The sequence below is a fragment of the Candoia aspera genome, chromosome 2 (assembly GCF_035149785.1).
Source record: "Candoia aspera isolate rCanAsp1 chromosome 2, rCanAsp1.hap2, whole genome shotgun sequence".
Lineage (NCBI taxonomy): Eukaryota > Metazoa > Chordata > Lepidosauria > Squamata > Boidae > Candoia > Candoia aspera.
This window is the reverse complement of record NC_086154.1, coordinates 46,871,683-46,889,187: the sequence shown is the minus strand read 5'-3', so window position 1 is coordinate 46,889,187 and position 17,505 is coordinate 46,871,683.

The following is a 17,505-nucleotide window of genomic DNA, read 5'->3' as shown; positions in this document are numbered from 1 at the left end:
GCACAGAGCAAAATTTCATAGAGTGAGAACTAAAGTGAGCTTCATCTCTTAATATACATGACTTTGCATGGTGAAATGTGACAAAAGGCTTGGATGATCCAAATGTTCATTGAAGTACTGTTTATATTAATTTATGATTTCAGCAGAGAAGAAAGGCATGCCCTACATTTTAAGGGTATGGAAGTTTTGCAGATGCAGTGCAAGTCTTCAGTGTTTATATTGATTTATTAGGAATGTGATTTTGTATCCCTCCACAGTTCCATTTATATGTATGTGCTGCCTTGGGAGCACATTGAAATATTGAAGTCATCTGGACTGACTATAATCGTGAAATGTTCTTTCATTGCAACATTCAAGCACTTGTGAAGTAGCTGGAACCCTTAAAGGGCAGGTCACTGAGTATAAAACTTGTGAATGTGTGGTTGCATATGCACACAAACATATACATATATGGAAGTTAAATTCCATTCAAATCAATGTGGCTATTTCCCATGTAAAAGGCTAGCAAATTCCCTGTGAAAAGTAATCTTACTGTACAGCTAATAAAGTAAATGGAGCTGCCCCAAAGCCAACTCTGAAGCCATTGTTTCAATCTAGATGGGACCTGATCAAGCAATAATACTGTAAGTAAAAAAATGTACAAGTGATCAAATTCAGGAAAGAGTTGGGCTGAACTGCTTCCTCAGCTCCCCCCTCCGCCCCTTTTAAATAAATGTTCTGCTGAGTAAATTATTTACTTAATGAATTCTGTGAATTCTGTGAATTGTAATGTTTGGGTGGAGGAAGAGTAGAACTGAAATGTGTACCAATAAAATAGAATTAGGGCATTCTAAAGGTTTATTTGTTATGCTCACCAGATTCTTACAAACTGAATTATTTATCAATCTTCAGCATTCTTCGCTTTTAAATTAATGGCTAAAGAATATAAAGCATACAGTATTCCTTTTCCTGGGTATTCTCATTTCTGAATGCAATTCTTTAGGGAACAAAAATTCTGTATCAGATTTAGAAAGCTGGACTTGTAATGGTACTTTTCCTATATTTTGTGAAAAATCCTCCCACCATTCAACATTCAAAGAATGCTGTTGCTCCATTGAGTAACAATTTGCAGTGTATTGGACGTTTATAGTCTGTACCCATTGCATATTTAAAATGACAGTTAAATGAGTGAACTGATTCCAAAGTAACTGGACTTGAACAAAACTGATACTTGTTGAAGTGCTGAGAGAGTATGTTGATACCTGGTGTGGTTTCTGATTTTACAGCCATTGAGGAAGTGAGACATCATATAATGCTATAATTCTTTTCCAATTAAAATACTTGATTTGGGACTGATTTCTCCCAATCCTTCCAATTTCTTGTATTTTAAATGTCTGTTCAGGACTGCAATCAAATTACCTTGCAATACATTTTCATTACAGAGTCATGAATGGTCTTTTACCCAAATGGGGGTGAGGGAATTCATCTTTTATTGAGGAAAAACAACCTGTGCATTTTGTTCAATAACTGATCAATATTTAAAGAACACACAGAATCAACAGAGAACTAGTCAATTTTTGGTATGGTTCTCAGAAGCCGATGTACTATACACAGAAAGACTCAATTAAAATGTAATTGAAATATCTAAGTCTTGAATGTGTGATTTTTCTCTTCCTATTGTTCATTTTACTTCTGGTGTAATTGATTGCAAGTGTCGTTGCTTGACAGCCAAGACACTGAAATCCACCCAGTGAGCCTGTTAATAGTGGTTTGTTTGTTTGTTTGTTTGTTTGTTTAATTAATTAATTAATTCATTCATTCATTCATCAAATTTTGCCACCGCCGATCTCCCCCCAGAGGATATAACCAACTGTCCCCCTGTTGCCCCCCAAACAATGTAAAGTTGACTACCGTGTGATCAGTAGTCACAGACTGTTGACTGCAGGGGTGGGGTGAGGGGGGTAGAGAGAGAAGAAAATATTCTCTGTGGGAAAAGAATAATACAGTGATTGAAATCCTCAACTGGAAAGTCTCCACGGTGTTAACATTTTGTGAAAGATCAATATACTGTAGTTTTGAATTGATACGGTACCAGTTCTGGATTTTAGACTTCAAGGTGCTCTCTACTTTCATATTTTCTCTTACTAACTTCAGAGAGAGGGGAGAAAAGCAACATGGAAGTTAGTGCTCCTTTCCCTAACTGCTTCTCAGGTAGCAAGAGACAAGAGAAGTTGAGCATATCAAGAAGACTCTTAGGAACGTGGAGGTCCTTCTGCAGGAGGGTGGGCCTGAGTTGTTCCCCATCAAGCTGACCCCAAATCTTTGGTACAGGGCCAGAATAAATAACATCTTGTTTTAGCTCAATGGATTATCCATTCTTTATTCACCCCTCAGCCATTCATACAGAGGATGTTGAGCAATTTAGATAAAAAGCAAAGGCAGTGCTGTTGTGTATTGGACAGGTAGAGAAGAATGCTTCCAAGAATAAAATTCTTGAGCTTTTGAAGATAAAATATTGTCTGTCAGTCTTTTTGGTGGCATCCTTTTGGCTTTAATTTTTCCCCAAAAAGGACATCAGAAAATGCTTCATTAGGTAAGCCCTAAACCCAAGTTAATGCAAAAATACTATATACTAATCTCAGGTTATCTTAAAGGTGTTGTGTTCACATGACAAGACCATATTATGGCAAGTTACACAATGTGCTAGGATAGTGGCTGAGTCCCACAATGTACAAACTGCCTGCCATATACTGAAGTGCAAGATGTCCCAGTCTAGTGTCTAATGCAAAGCCAGAACGTGTCTTTTCAGATCTGCATGACTAGACCTTGCATAAAAGATTGGGATCTCCCTTCATCATGATCAGCAAGCAGGGCAACCAGAGGATCCAGTCACAAAAAGATTCAGGTAACTCTCCTGCCCCAGGGTGATATTCCTGTGCTGCTACATTAGACATTCCTGTGCTGATGGCTGAGCTGAATTTTGCATTAAATTGCACGAGAACCACAGTCTATTGCAGTGTGGTAAACATTCTGGGCTGTGTTCCTGACCAGCTTCTCGCTTGTAAGAGTGGGCTTTTATAATTGCCATTACAGTACAGTTAATCCAAGAGTTCCTTGGTTGTCCACATAGCACATGCGCTGTTAGGTGTTAAATGAGAAGGTGGTGACAAACAGAACTAGTAGCGGTATAAATTTTACAGACTGGGGTATGTAACTGTTATATAATTGCCTCGTATAACTTACATTATCTTAGTTTCTAATTCACCTTCCTTGTTGTTCCAAGGTTTAACCTATTGTTTTTTTTTAGTTCACATTTTTCCACCTTCCAATATTGAACTACTTCAAGGGTGTTTGTGGATCCTTTTTCTCCTTCTATGATCTCTGGAACTGTGTCTACTGAAAAGTGGGAAAGCTTCACCTGCTCCTTGCTTTGAAAGAGTTCAAACCCTTAGAAAGCCGCTTCTTCCTACCTTTGACTTGATGATAAATTCATTCTTTCCGTCTCCTACAGCAGAAGTTGAGATGCCAAATTCTCTTGGCCATGTTGGCTGGAAATATTTACAGGATGCAGTTTGGCATGACTAAAGCACCAGTGCTGAATTCTAAACCAATGCCCTCATCAAGAACCTTGTCCTGTATTTGGTCAATACTTATTAAAATTTAAATATTGTCCAATATTGTCCAATATTTGGTCTTCTGCAACTTCATATTCTTGTTCATTGTTTTATGTACACTTTGCTGTTTCAGCGGAAGGATGTAAGAAACTTCCTCTCATCTTTAATGCTCCTTTTGCAATGACCAATATTACCACTGACTATTAATACTGGCTTAGCCTGTTGCGTGAACCCAGTCATTGTGGTCGCCAAACAACAGTTTATGGCTTAGTGCGAAGTATGAACACAACCAATTGTTATGTCTTCAATCAACCATCTTAAGCTAGAGGCTTGTTGAGAATGTGTTTTCTACATGGACTCACCTTTGCATTTTATTTTAAAGAAACTGAAACTGGTGCTTTGCAATCCCCCCTCCCCCCCCCAACTTGGATCAAACTAGTGGATCAATGTTCAATCCCTGGACTGGGAAATCCAAATAAAATAAAAGCCATCTTTATGGCTGTAAATAGATGATCAGATGTACTACTAAGATTATTCAAATATTCTTATACAAATGCAAACAGGTAAACAAAACAACTTTAAGAATGACATAGAATCATGGGTATTCCAGAGCCAAACCTATTAGAAGGTTGTCTTTAATGTGGGGGCTTATGCTATGGAACTAACATATAATTTTGTTCCCTTCCCTGCGCACACATGCACACATGCATGTGCGCACACACACTAAACTGGCCGCCTGCCCCAGAGTTGCCTGTGGAGTTCTCTGCTTACTGCAGGTTGGCAGTCTTAAAGGCACAGTGCCTATTAAATGAGAGCCAGTTTGGTGCAGTGGTTAGGGCACGAAGCTAGAAACTGGGAGATCATGAGTTCTAGTCCTGCCTTGGACACGAAGCCAGCTGGGTGACCTTGGGCCAGTCACTTCCTCACAGCCCTAGGAAGGAGGCAATGGCAAACCACTCCTGAAAAACCTTGCCAAGAAAACTGCAGGGAATTGTCAAGGCAGTCCCCAGAATTCAACACTGACTCAAAGGTGTGAACGCATGCTCACCCATCCACCCACCCACACAGAAAGTCTACTCAATAGAGACTCACCCTATTGCTTAATCCTTCCTTCTGGGTTGAATCTCATTTCTCATCAGTAAGCCTACCTCCAGCTTGTTCATTTTCTTTTTTTCTTTTTATGGTTTCCTAAGCAAAACCATGACGGAGAATTCAGAAAGCCACCAAACATAGGTGACAGTTGTTCTGACTGCCATGTGAACATTGGTTGCTACAAATGGTGAGATTCTTAAAAGGACTTGGAACAATTGTAGCTATAAAAGGGAAAAAGGAACAATTATTCTGCTCAATGAAGCACTGACAATTTAGAAAAAATGGTACCTTAGCCTGGTGCTTGGGCTATGAAACAGGGCCTTCAACCTGGCAGACAGTATTCTTGGGAAAAGGAAAAGCACTGGTTTCCTATGGAGAACCCCAGCATAAATCGACATGGCAGAAGAGAAATTACTTTCTCTCTAATTACATTTTTGCATTTTGCATGTTGCAAAAGTTGTCCCACAATAATCTCAGCTGAACAGAGTTACTAAAGGGGGATAGCTCCACCTAGAGGCCAGAAAGGGCAATACAGGTGGTCCTTGTTTAGCGACCAAAATTGGGAATGGCAACTTGGTTGTTAAGTGAAGCGGATGCCAAGTGAAACCATGACTGTGCTTATGATCTTACTTCAGCTTTCCTTTGCTGAAGGAAAGGTGCAAAGGCGATAAATGTGAGGATTGGTCACAAAGGTTACTTTTTCATCACCATCATAAGTGCAAATGGTCACTAAACGAGGCAATCACTAATCAAGGACTACCTGTACCTAGAAAGACAAAAGAGACACCTTAGAGAGGAAACTATCACAGGCAACAGCAGTACCTAATCAACCTTGTCTAGGTTCTAAAGAAAACTGGATCTGGCCTGGTTAGTATCAGGATGAGATTCTACCAGAGAAGGCACAGGCTGTGGTCTAGACTTGTAAAACAAAGCAAACAAATCCTTCTTGCTGGAATTTAAGTCAGTAACTTAAACAGTTTTTTAAGTCAGTTTCGCCCCATCCAGAACGGGGCCTCCAGGTACTGGGTCAGGTCTCTACCACATCTGCTTGGCCCAGGTTGAAAATATATAGTAGGGTATCATCAGCATCATGATGACTCTTCCATGCTGGCAGATGAGCTCTCCCAATGCCTTCATGTTTACCAGTGTTTCTTAATCTCAGCAACTTTAAGATCTATGGACTTCAACTCCCAGAATTCCCTAGCCAGCATTCCCAAGGGCCTGACTTCTCCCCTCCCCACCTGCTCAGGAAGAAGCAGCACTACAAAACAGTGTCTCCCATTTCCCGGCCTTCCATCCATCCCAGAGGGGTAGTCTCCAAGATCATCAGGAGAATGAGATTTCGGAGCAGGAGATTCACATGCCTCCTATCCCAGTCCCATAAGAGATCCCTGATAAGAGTGACTGATGTAGTTTCAATTTCACATCCAAGTCTGTTCCTGACTGGAAAAAGTCCAGATAATCCATTTCATCTAGGGATCCCTTTAAATGTAGTCCAATGGCCTTCCCTGTTGGCCTTCCAGAAGGCCTTGAGGACTTGGCTTTTCCTCCAGATGCTGGGGTGTTAGCAGAACCCAACACATGTGTCCTTTGTTTTATACTGTTAGAGATATTTTTAAGGGCCTTGACTAGGCTTGTAACTGCTTTTTTGTCTTTTCATTATGTTTTTATGTTTCTGTTTGCTGCCAGAATATATTGGCTAAAATGGATGGCCATACACATTTGTGAAAGGAAGGAAGGAAAATATGACATCCTGTAGCAAAGCAGCTGATGCAGCTTCCCACATGCATGCTTCAAGATATACACAGAACAAAACCAGAATTACATCACATAAAACTAGTCCTAATCCAAGGGCTTCCATGTAGTTTGGGATTGGAAAAAAGGGGTCTCCCCTCAGTTTGAGGATTTGCTACCACTCACGGTTTTGATGACTGTTTTGGAGCAATCAGCATGGGGATCAGGGACTATGGGACAGGGCCTGTGTTATTGCTATCAAGTGTGACATAAACCCCTTTCCCCATGTACCTCTGCAACACTGAATTCCTCCACTGAATTCCTTGCAATGTTTTTTACTTTCATCTCTTTCTCTTGTTTTTAATCTCCAAAGAAGCTGATGAGGATATTGGGGAAAAAATTAAAAAACTTAAAATAAAAAGGAAAGCCATACAATCAGAGCAACAAGAACATCAATAAAAACAGCCGTTTGTATGTCGTTGAATCATAATGTGTTTAAAATATGCAAGCTGTTTAAACTTTTTAAGGTGTTTAAAAATGACTGGTTGCATAAAGAACATTTGTTTGTCACTTAAGATGCAGCCATGAGGTGGGTGTTGGGTTTTCCATTGCGGGAGCAGTTGTAATGGTTGCCTACTCCAAAATACTCAGTCTCACAAGCCAGAGCTTCAAGATAACTGATTTATTATAAGAATAGTGTGCAAATACAGAGAAAGCTGAGAATGAGCAAAAGCGCGCGGAATACAAACTAAAACCCTTGCTTTCAAACCAGTTCCGCCCTTACCCCCTCTTAGCAACCCCCCCCCCCCAGGTGCTAGCAACCGTTACCCACGTCGGCCTGAGAAAGTAACCTTGAACAGAGTTACAAACCCAAACATACATTCCTAAGCAGCAAAATAAAACAAAGTGAAACGGAAAAATACCAATAAGCTTGCAAGCCTGCAATACACGGATCAGAGGCATGACATGTGAAACGTTATGATGTTAACAGAACGTGAAACGGTGAACATGACAGCAGTTTAGAGAACCGCCTTTTCCCTCTCTCCTAAGGCTAGAAATTGAGATAATTCCCTGGACTTGTAAGATGGAAGATCCGGAACAGATACAAAGAAGAAGCAGAGTTTGCGGGCAAGAGACTGAAGACCGCTAATCCAGAGGGCTTTAAACAAATTTAGGCAAATTCCTGAAGCAGAAGGTCAGCAGGGATGCTAGACACTGCCTACAGCAGTGTTTCTCAGCCTTGTTAACTTCAGGTCCCAGAATTCCTCAGCCAGCATGCTGGTTTCTGGGAGTTGAAGTCCATGCCTCTTAAAGTTGACAAGGTTGAGAAACACTGGTTCACAGTATCAGATGTAGAATATTTCACAATATCTGTTATCGGGCAACATGTGCAGGAGATCTTTCTGTGTTCATGGCCTGTTTGCTGATTTCCCGTTGATACAGTTTTGCCAGAGAGAATCATTATTTTTTAAAACTCTTTAAAAATACAGATTTAGAAATTTGTCTGACATTTGATTCATATGCAACTTATATTTATAGTTTTCTGGTGGGGGGTTGTTTCATTTTTTGTTAACTAGCACAGCTGTATTTTTTGTAGTTTTTCACATACTGAGAACTCACAGTCTCCTAGTTTCTAGCCTGGAGCTTTAACCACTAGGCCAAACTGGCTTTGTATTCTTTTACTATTTTTTTCTGTAAAATGTGTTAAGATAAATAAATGAAAGTAATTTTCAAAAAGACATCAGTTTTGCCACAGGGGAAAAGGGTACTGAATCATGGCTGTGGCCTGATTTAGCATGACTGTTTTATTTTCTTTACTCCTTTTTCTTGTAAAATCAACACTGATCCTCAGTGCATGGAAGTTTTGCTCTGCTGAGGCAAATTCCTAATTGTGGCAGCAGGTGGCAGCATTGTCTCTTTTTCATGTTTACTAAATTGCTGGAATGCCTGTACTGAGATTATAGGGACTTTTTCTTTCTTTTTTTTCAAAATGCTTGCTTATTCAGTTTTAATGGCTGTTTCTTTGATCCAAGGATGCTGATGTTGGTACCCAAAGCTTGGTTTCTAATAGCAATAACAATGTTATAAAACTATAAATACAGTATCTACTCGACAAAACATCAGTTCAGTAAGTCAACAAGTAAAATATCCTAAAAAATAGCTCAACAAGCAACCTAAAGATAATAAATCACAATAGAATGTGAGAATCATATGAGAGAACTTTTGTCATATGCTGGCAGGGATGTCTTATAGAAGAGAGTCCATGTGGCATAGTGGCTAAGGCAGTGTTTCTCAACCTTAACAACATAACATGTCTAGACCAACTCCCAGAACTCCCCAGCCGGCATAGCTTAGCATCTTAAAGTTGCTAAGGTTAAGAAGCACTGGTCTAAGGTGTTGGATTAGGAGCAAGGGGACCTAGGTTTAAATCCACCCTCAGCAATGGACGCTTGCTAAGTGCCTTTGTACAGGTTGCTCTTTCTCAATCCAACCTACTCTTACAAGACTGTTGTGGGGAAAATAGGAGGAGGGAAAATGCCATGTGTGCTCCTGAATGAATGGCAAGAGATAAATCTAATAAATAAATACCTGATCTCTATCATTCTAGAAAACAGAACCTTGCATATGGGTCTTAAGTTACAGGAAAGCACCTTCTGGCTGAATGCTAGAGAAGAAAAGTTAGACCATTCCTCCAGAGAGGTGGTGGGCTCCTCTTCATTGGATTGTTGAGCAGAGGTGGGATGGGACGGCTATCTGTTGGCAATGCTTTAATTTGGATTCCTGGGTGGATGGCACGATGGGCCCTTCCAGCTCTGTGATTCTGATTTTTTGCTGAAAATACACAGTATAGTCTGCTAACACATTAAATCATTCAGCTGGAAGGTGAGAACTCTTTGTTGGTACACCATGATCGACTTTCATTCTTCCCTAATAAGACCAGCTACAAGTGGGGGAAGGGACCTTGATACATATGCAAACTCTGTCCGCATCTTTGCCTGCACAGCCAGTCCTGACTTGCCCATTTTGAGCAGGACGGTCGGACAGAGGCTTCTACATTATTTGCTTAGGTGGGAAGAAACACTTCTCGCCTCTGTGTGACTGACAGTCCTGGAATTAGAACTTTCTGCCTTTAGCTGTGTACTAGTGGATGTGAGAAGAGCCTCCTGTAGACCTTCTCCTTCACTCAGAAAGTCTGGGATCTGAGAAGGCAGGAACCATGGGCTTCCCTGGGATACCCCCTACTTTGTGGAGTTCTTCCCTTCCCTGGAGGTGTATGTAGCCCCAACAGTCTTTCATTCTAGAAGCAAGTTAAAGGAGCCCTATTCCACCACGTCTTTGGTTAGAGTTAGCTAAGAGGTGTCATCGTAGGATATTATAGGAAATGAATAATTGTTTGTTTGTTGTTATTATTAATGTGGTTGTTTATTGCTACCTGGAACCCATCAGGACTGGGGCAGGTTAGAAACTGTGTCAGATCAATAAATGCAGGGTACGATTTGTGCATATGCTCAAGTCTCTTCCCATTTCTAGGTAGGCTGCTTGTTGAATTTGGGTCTGCTATGACTGAAGACTTAGATGTCTGTTACAGTAAATCCTGTAAGATGAAAGAGAGCTCCAGAAGCTAATGATGAAGGAAATACGTTGTTTGTCATCCTTAAGCTGTTTCTTGTTATGCTTTTTGTCCAAGGAGATCTGAGTAGCTGTGGAGTCTTCAGAATAGCTGCTTTCATTTTGAAGTGTTCTTTCATATAGCATAAACCAGATGAGAAAAATACATGTTGCAGAAAATGGGCACAGCTATGTGCTATGTCAGTGTTGGCCTTTTTTTTAAAACTGGTAGTTGTCAGAGCTAAAGCCCTAATTCCATAAAATGTCTAGACTTGGTTGTTGACTTGCAAGTCACTTCTGAATAAGGCTAGATCACTAATCTACAAAAGAACCATTAAGTATTTAGGCCTTCAGATCAAGTCCTTCGAGGTGCTTGGGAACTCTGTTGTGAAGCCGCACCTTAATCTTCTTGCTCAGTTCTATGGTAACCCACATAAGGAATAGAAAAAAGAGAGATAAACAATACAATACTTACTACAGGAAAAAAAGAATCGATAGTGATTACTACAGAATCGTACTGAGTTCTCAGATTAAACAAGATCAAAATCCCCTTCTCAGAGCAGCACTACCCCCAACTGTTCCCCAACTGCAAAATTCTGCCTACAGTCATACTCAGATGTTCGCCAGCCATTTTGTGTGATTGCCAGTCCATTCTGGTCCTCAGCTGCCTGCAAGTTGGAGCCTCCCAGGCACCAAAAGCTTGCCCATTCTTGACATAGGATTCATAGGTTATCTGGAAATGCTTCTAGTGCCCAGTTTTTGTAAAATATGAATGGCATTTGAGAAGAAAAGATCACAGTTGAAATATATAATATATGGTTACAAATGCAAACTTCAGCAAAGGATCGTTACCTTGTCGTGGTGCTGGAGCTTGAGCACCTCAATGATGCCATGAGCTAAACCGTGAAGGGCCACCCAAGACGGGAAGGTCATGACAGAGAGGTCAGACTAAATGCGATCCCTGGGGAAGGTAATGGCAACCCACCCCAGTATTCTTGCCCTGAAAACTCAATGGATCAGTACAACCAGAGATATGTCGGTATACCATCGGAAGATGAGACCCCCAGGTCGGAAGATGGTCAAAATGCTACTGGGGAGGAACAGAGGATGAGCTCAACTAGCCCCAGACGTGATGACGCAGCTAGCTCAAAGCCGAAAGGACGGCTAACAGCCGATGGTGCTGGTGGTGAACGGTGAATCCGATTGTCTAAGGATCAACACACCATTGGAACCTGGAATGTCAGATCTATGAGCCAGGGCAAATTGGATGTGGTTATTGGTGAGATGTCAAGATTAAAGATAGACATTCTGGGTGTCAGTGAACTGAAATGGACTGGAATGGGCCACTTCACATCAAAGGACCACCAGATCTACTACTGTGGACAAGAGGACCACAGAAGAAATGGAGTAGCCTTCATAATTAATAGTAAAGTGGCTAAAGCAGTGCTTGGATACAACCCAAAAAACGACAGAATGATCTCAATTCGAATTCAGGGCAAGCCATCTAACATCACAGTGATCCAAATATACGCCCCAACCACAGATGCTGAAGAAGCTGAAGTAGAGCAGTTCTATGAGGATCTGCAGCACCTACTGGACAACATGCCTAAAAGAGATGTTCTTTTCATCAGGGGAGACTGGAATGCTAAGGTGGGCAGTCAAATGACACCTGGAATTACAGGTAAGCATGGCCTAGGAGAACAAAATGAAGCAGGACATAGAGATCAAGAAAAGGTGGCAAGAATATACGGAAGACCTGTATAGGAAGGATAACAATATCGGGGATAGCTTTGACAGTGTGGTCAGTGAGCTAGAGCCAGACATCCTGAAGAGTGAGGTTGAATGGGCCTTAAGAAGCATTGCTAATAACAAGGCAGCAGGAGATGACGGCATCCCAGCTGAACTGTTCAAAATCTTGCAAGATGATGCTGTCAAGGTAATGCATGCTATATGCCAGCAAATCTGGAAAACACAGGAATGGCCATCAGACTGGAAAAATTCAACTTATATCCCATACTGAAAAAGGGAAACACTAAAGAATGTTCAAACTATCGAACAGTGGCACTCATTTCATATGCCAGCAAGGTAATGCTCAAGATCCTGCAAGGTAGACTTCAGCAATTCATGGAGCGAGAATTGCCAGATGTACAAGCTGGGTTTAGAAAAGGCAGAGGAACTAGGGACCAAATTGCCAATATCCGCTGGATAATGGAAAAAGCCAGGGAGTTTCAGAAAAAAAATCTATTTCTGTTTTCTTGACTATTCTAAAGCCTTTGACTGTGTGGACCATAACAAATTGTGGCAAGTCCTTAGTGGTATGGGGATACCAAGTCATCTTGTCTGCCTCCTGAAGAATCTGTATAACCACCAAGTAGCAACAGTAAGAACAGACCACGGAACAACGGACTGGTTTAAGATTGGGAAAGGAGTACGGCAGGGCTGTATACTCTCACCCTACCTATTCAACTTGTACGCAGAACACATCATGCGACATGCTGGGCTTGAGGAATCCAAGGCTGGAGTTAAAACCGCTGGAAGAAACATTAACAATCTCAGATATGCAGATGATACCACTTTGATGGCTGAAAGCAAAGAGGAACTGAGGAGCCTTATGATGAAGGTGAAAGAAGTGCAAAAGCTGGCTTGCAGCTAAACCTCAAAAAAACCAAGATTATGGCAGCCAGCTTGATTGATAACTGTCAAATAGAGGGAGAAAATGTAGAAGCAGTGAAAGACTTTGTATTTCTCGGAGTGAAGATTACTGCAGATGCTGACTGCAGTCAGGAAATCAGAAGACGCTTAATCCTTGCGAGGAGAGCAATGACAAATCTTGATAAAATAGTTAAGAACAGAGACATCACACTGACAACAAAGGTCCGCATAGTTAAAGCAATGGTGTTCCCCGTAGTAACATATGGCTGCGAGAGCTGGACCATAAGGAAGGCTGAGAGAAGGAAGATCGATGCTTTTGAACTGTGGTGTTGGAGGAAAATTCTGAGAGTGCCTTGGACTGCAAGAAGATCAAACCAATCCATCCTCCAGGAAATCAAGCCAGACTGCTCACTTGAGGGAATGATATTAAAGGTAAAGCTGAAGTACTTTGGCCACATAATGGAAGACAGGAGACCCTGGAGAAGATGCTGATGCTAGGGAGAGTGGAGGGCAAAAGGAAGAGGGGCCGACCAAGGGCAAGGTGGATGGATGATATTCTAGAGGTGATGGACTCGTCCCTGGGGGCTGGGGGTGTTGACGGCCGACAGGAAGCTCTGGCGTGGGCTGGTCCATGAAGTCGCGAAGAGTCGGAAGCGACTGAACGAATAAACAACAACAAATGCAAAGCATTCAGATGAATTTTCTTTCTGTTTTAATAGTATTTCTCATAAGTTCCAAATGGATGGTATGAGGAAGAGGAGGTGATTTGATCTTCCAGAAGTACCAGGAGTTATTTCTCAAGTTGCTGATGAGATTTTCTAATGGACTTGTAATACAGCTTGATTCATTACATAATCACCATTCACGCATGTGCTGTGCTATACGTCTGGTTTCCCCAACCTGGTGCCATCCAGGTATATCAGAACTATCATTCCCAGTATTCCAGAAATAGGGAAAATTCCCTCCTAAGACAACCTTGGCATGGACATCGAAGTTCTCCAATAACAAAAGTTGGAGATCCTTCTGTTAGTATATAATCTAGACAGTGAGCAGAGCTCTAGCCCAAAATCACCTTCATAACCTTACATAGCCAATCTCTATGACTAAAGGGTGGACATTATAGTAAAATACATTAAAGTACAGTACTTTAATTTTGCCTGTCTCCAAGTACAGAATGCGGAGTCCTGAAAACTGCTGGGAAGAAGATGGTCTGTAAGTGGATAATGCTTTCCTAGCTAATTAGGCCTGACTGGTCTGCAGACTTTCTCAAACAGAGCTTAATGGTACATGCCAGGATGGCAGCTTAAAGAAATCACCAGCCCCACCAGATTAACCAGTGATGTATATGAGTCTTGTTATGTTGTTATCTCCTGAACGTAGCTGAATGCATTTAACAGTAGGTCTCCTTAGCTAGGCTAGAATACTGCTTTAGCATTCCATGAATGTGGCATGATCTTGAATTAATTCCCTTCCTCTCTGCCTAGCACAGTCACTATAGGAAGCTGGCTGTTTGAGAAAGTTCATCTTATGAAGAGCAGTTGGCAAAATCACATTAAGAATATGAACATTAGTTGTAACTGATTAAGATTAAAGTCTACTGTATAGCCCTCTTTGGACATTCAATATGTGAGTTTAAAGAGATTGTCATATACAGACAGATATGCCTCACTTCCTAGATGACAACATACGACTAACTGGAGGTATGGGGAAAAGGTCATATAGATGCACAAAAGGATACCCATTATTATTAAATGTACCCATTATTATTAAATGTGGCTAAAGTCTCCTTGGGGAGAGCCTGTCAGGTTTATACCCTTACATGCACAAGGACATGCAGATCAGCCTGTATCAGTCGATTTCCAGTTTGCATGTCTTTGATAACAGTTTTGTCACATCCAGTTTCTGCAAACTTCAGCTCTCCCTAATGTACACATTTTGGGGTGCAACATTTGCCTAAATATACATCTCTTGGCATGCAATGGATGAGTTGAGAACTCCATGGCTCTGCTGACTGAAGATGGTGGGAGCTGATGTTCAGTTTCTTCCAAGGACACCAGGTTGGGAAAAGCATCTTTAAAACAGAGATATAAAATAAAAATTAGATGCTCCACTTGTAGATTTCCAGCACCTCATGTATGTCATCCCATTTCAAGGTATAGTGTCACTGTTGATTTGAACTTTTCTGTTAATCTGAGCAGAGACTTGTTTCTCTTCTGAAGAGCTGGAGAATATCCCCTGAGAGTTAGTGTAACAGTCCCTGCCATGCCAACACCTCGTCCAGGGAAAATAAACAAAATTCTGTAGTAAGGAAAAATAAAGATCCCTCCCATACATCTTTCCACAGAGCTTATATCCAGCACGTACCCACTGCTTGACTCAGAGGCAGACAAGGAGAACCAGGGGAAATTCCAGACTTTTTTTTTTTTTTAAAGAAGGTTGCCATGTTAAATGATCATATGCAAAGAGAACAAGACCCAGTAACTCGAGTAATATGATAGGGGAAATTGAAGCAGAGGCACTGATTTGATGCTTGTGTGAACCTGAAAACCCACCGCGGACCAGGCCTTCCGCTTCTCACATCATAGCTGCCTGGAGGAGGGTAATTAGACTCACCACTGTCCCAGTATGGTTCTGAGTTGAAACTGCCCCTCCCAGGACCCCGTACAGGCTGGGTCACTGGGTCACACCACATATTGGACTCTTAAACTGACCTGATTAAGTTGCTTAAATGAAGCCATAGTGTGAGCTGCACCTAATTCAGGCCAAACAGATCAATGTCGATGCTCTTTAGTGGCCTGGAAAGAAAGACATAGGAAAACTTACCTTGTGTTGAACTGCTTGCTGCAACCACTTATCTAACGTTTTTGACTGGCTTTATTGGACATCTTCTTTATGCATGGGGTAATGGTTCATGCAGTGAAGAATTCTAAATGGACATTTCAGAAAGATGCTTTTTCTTTCTTCCCTCTTCTCTATCTCCCTCTCATTCTGTCTGCATCTATACGTCTTTCTGTCTATCTGTCCATCTGTCCCAAAGGTCAGTGCATCAATGTTTCTCCACCTGATGCTTTAAGTATATAGTTTAACCAAGGACATCTTGAAATGTGACTTAACAGGCTTGCAAGTAACTTAGAGGGGGAGTCACATTTTTAAAAGTTAATTAGGCATATGCAAACAAAATGGGACTGCCTTCTGTTGGGTTTTGAGAGACAACCAAACCCATGGGTCTAAATATCAACCAAAATCAATCCCAGCAGTTTGATTTCTTCATTATTTCACTTTATTCCTGAACGGGGCTGCAGACATTCATTTATCATTACAGAGGGTGATGGAACTGCAGACTTTGAAAACCTCTGGTGCAACCAGTTCATGGAAATCTAGTTCTCTTCTTTTTCTTCTCTTGTACGCATCAGTGCATTTTCCCACAGGGCTTTGAAACAAGTCTTCTCTTGTGAGATAACACATGGCCTCTGGAATATTTTCCACTAACCCTAAGCCAGTTCACTTATCTTGATATAATACATCTTATTTCAAACTAAATTGGATTTACCAGTGCTTGCTTCTTGGAACTTCAGCAAAGGATCGTTACCTTGTCGTGGTGCTGGAGCTTGAGCACCTCAATGATGCCATGAGCTAAACCGCGAAGGGCCACCCAAGACGGGAAGGTCATGACAGAGAGGTCAGACTAAATGCGATCCCTGGGGAAGGTAATGGCAACCCACCCCAGTATTCTTGCCATGAAAACTAAATGGATCAGTACAACCAGAGATATGTCGGTATACCATTGGAAGATGAGACCCCCAGGTTGGAAGATGGTCAAAATGCTACTGGGGAGGAACAGAGGATGAGTTCAACTAGCCCCAGACGTGATGACGCAGCTAGCTCAAAGCCGAAAGGACGGCTAGCAGCCAACGGTGCTGGTGGTGAACAGCGAATCCGATGTTCTAAGGATCAATGCACCACTGGAACCTGGAGTGTAAGATCTATGAGCCAGGGCAAATTGGATGTGGTTATTGGTGAGATGTCAAGATTAAAGATAGACATTTTGGGCGTCAGTGAACTGAAATGGACTGGAATGGGCCACTTCACATCAGATGACCACCAGATCTACTACTATGGACAAGAGGACCACAGAAGAAATGGAGTAGCCTTCATAATTAATAGTAACGTGGCTAAAGCAGTGCTTGGATACAATCCAAAAAACGATAGAATGATCTCAATTGGAATTCAGGGCAAGCCATCTAACATCACAGTGATCCAAATATACGCCCCAACCACAGATGCTGAAGAAGCTGAAGTAGAGCAGTTCTATGAGGATCTGCAGCACCTACTGGACAGCACGCCTAAAAGAGATGTTATTTTCATCACAGGAGACTGGAATGCTAAGGTGGGCAGTCAAATGACACCTGGAATTACAGGTAAGCATGGCCTGGGAGAACAAAACGAAGCAGGACATAGGCTGATAGAATTTTGCCAAGACAATTCACTCTGCATAACAAACAATCCCTTCCAGCAACCTAAGAGACAGCTTTATACATGGACTTCCCCAGATGGACAACACCGAAACCAGATTGACTACATCCTTTGCAGCCAAAGGTGGTGGACATCTATACAGTCGGTAAAAACAAGACCTGGAGCTGACTGTAGTTCAGATCACGAACTTCTTATTGCACAATTTAGGATCAGACTAAAGAGATTAGGGAAGACCTGCAGATCAGCTAGATATGAGCTCACTAATATCCCTAAGGAATATGCAGTGGAGGTGAAGAATAGATTTAAGGGACTGGACTTAGTAGATAGGGTCCCGGAAGAACTCTGGACAGAA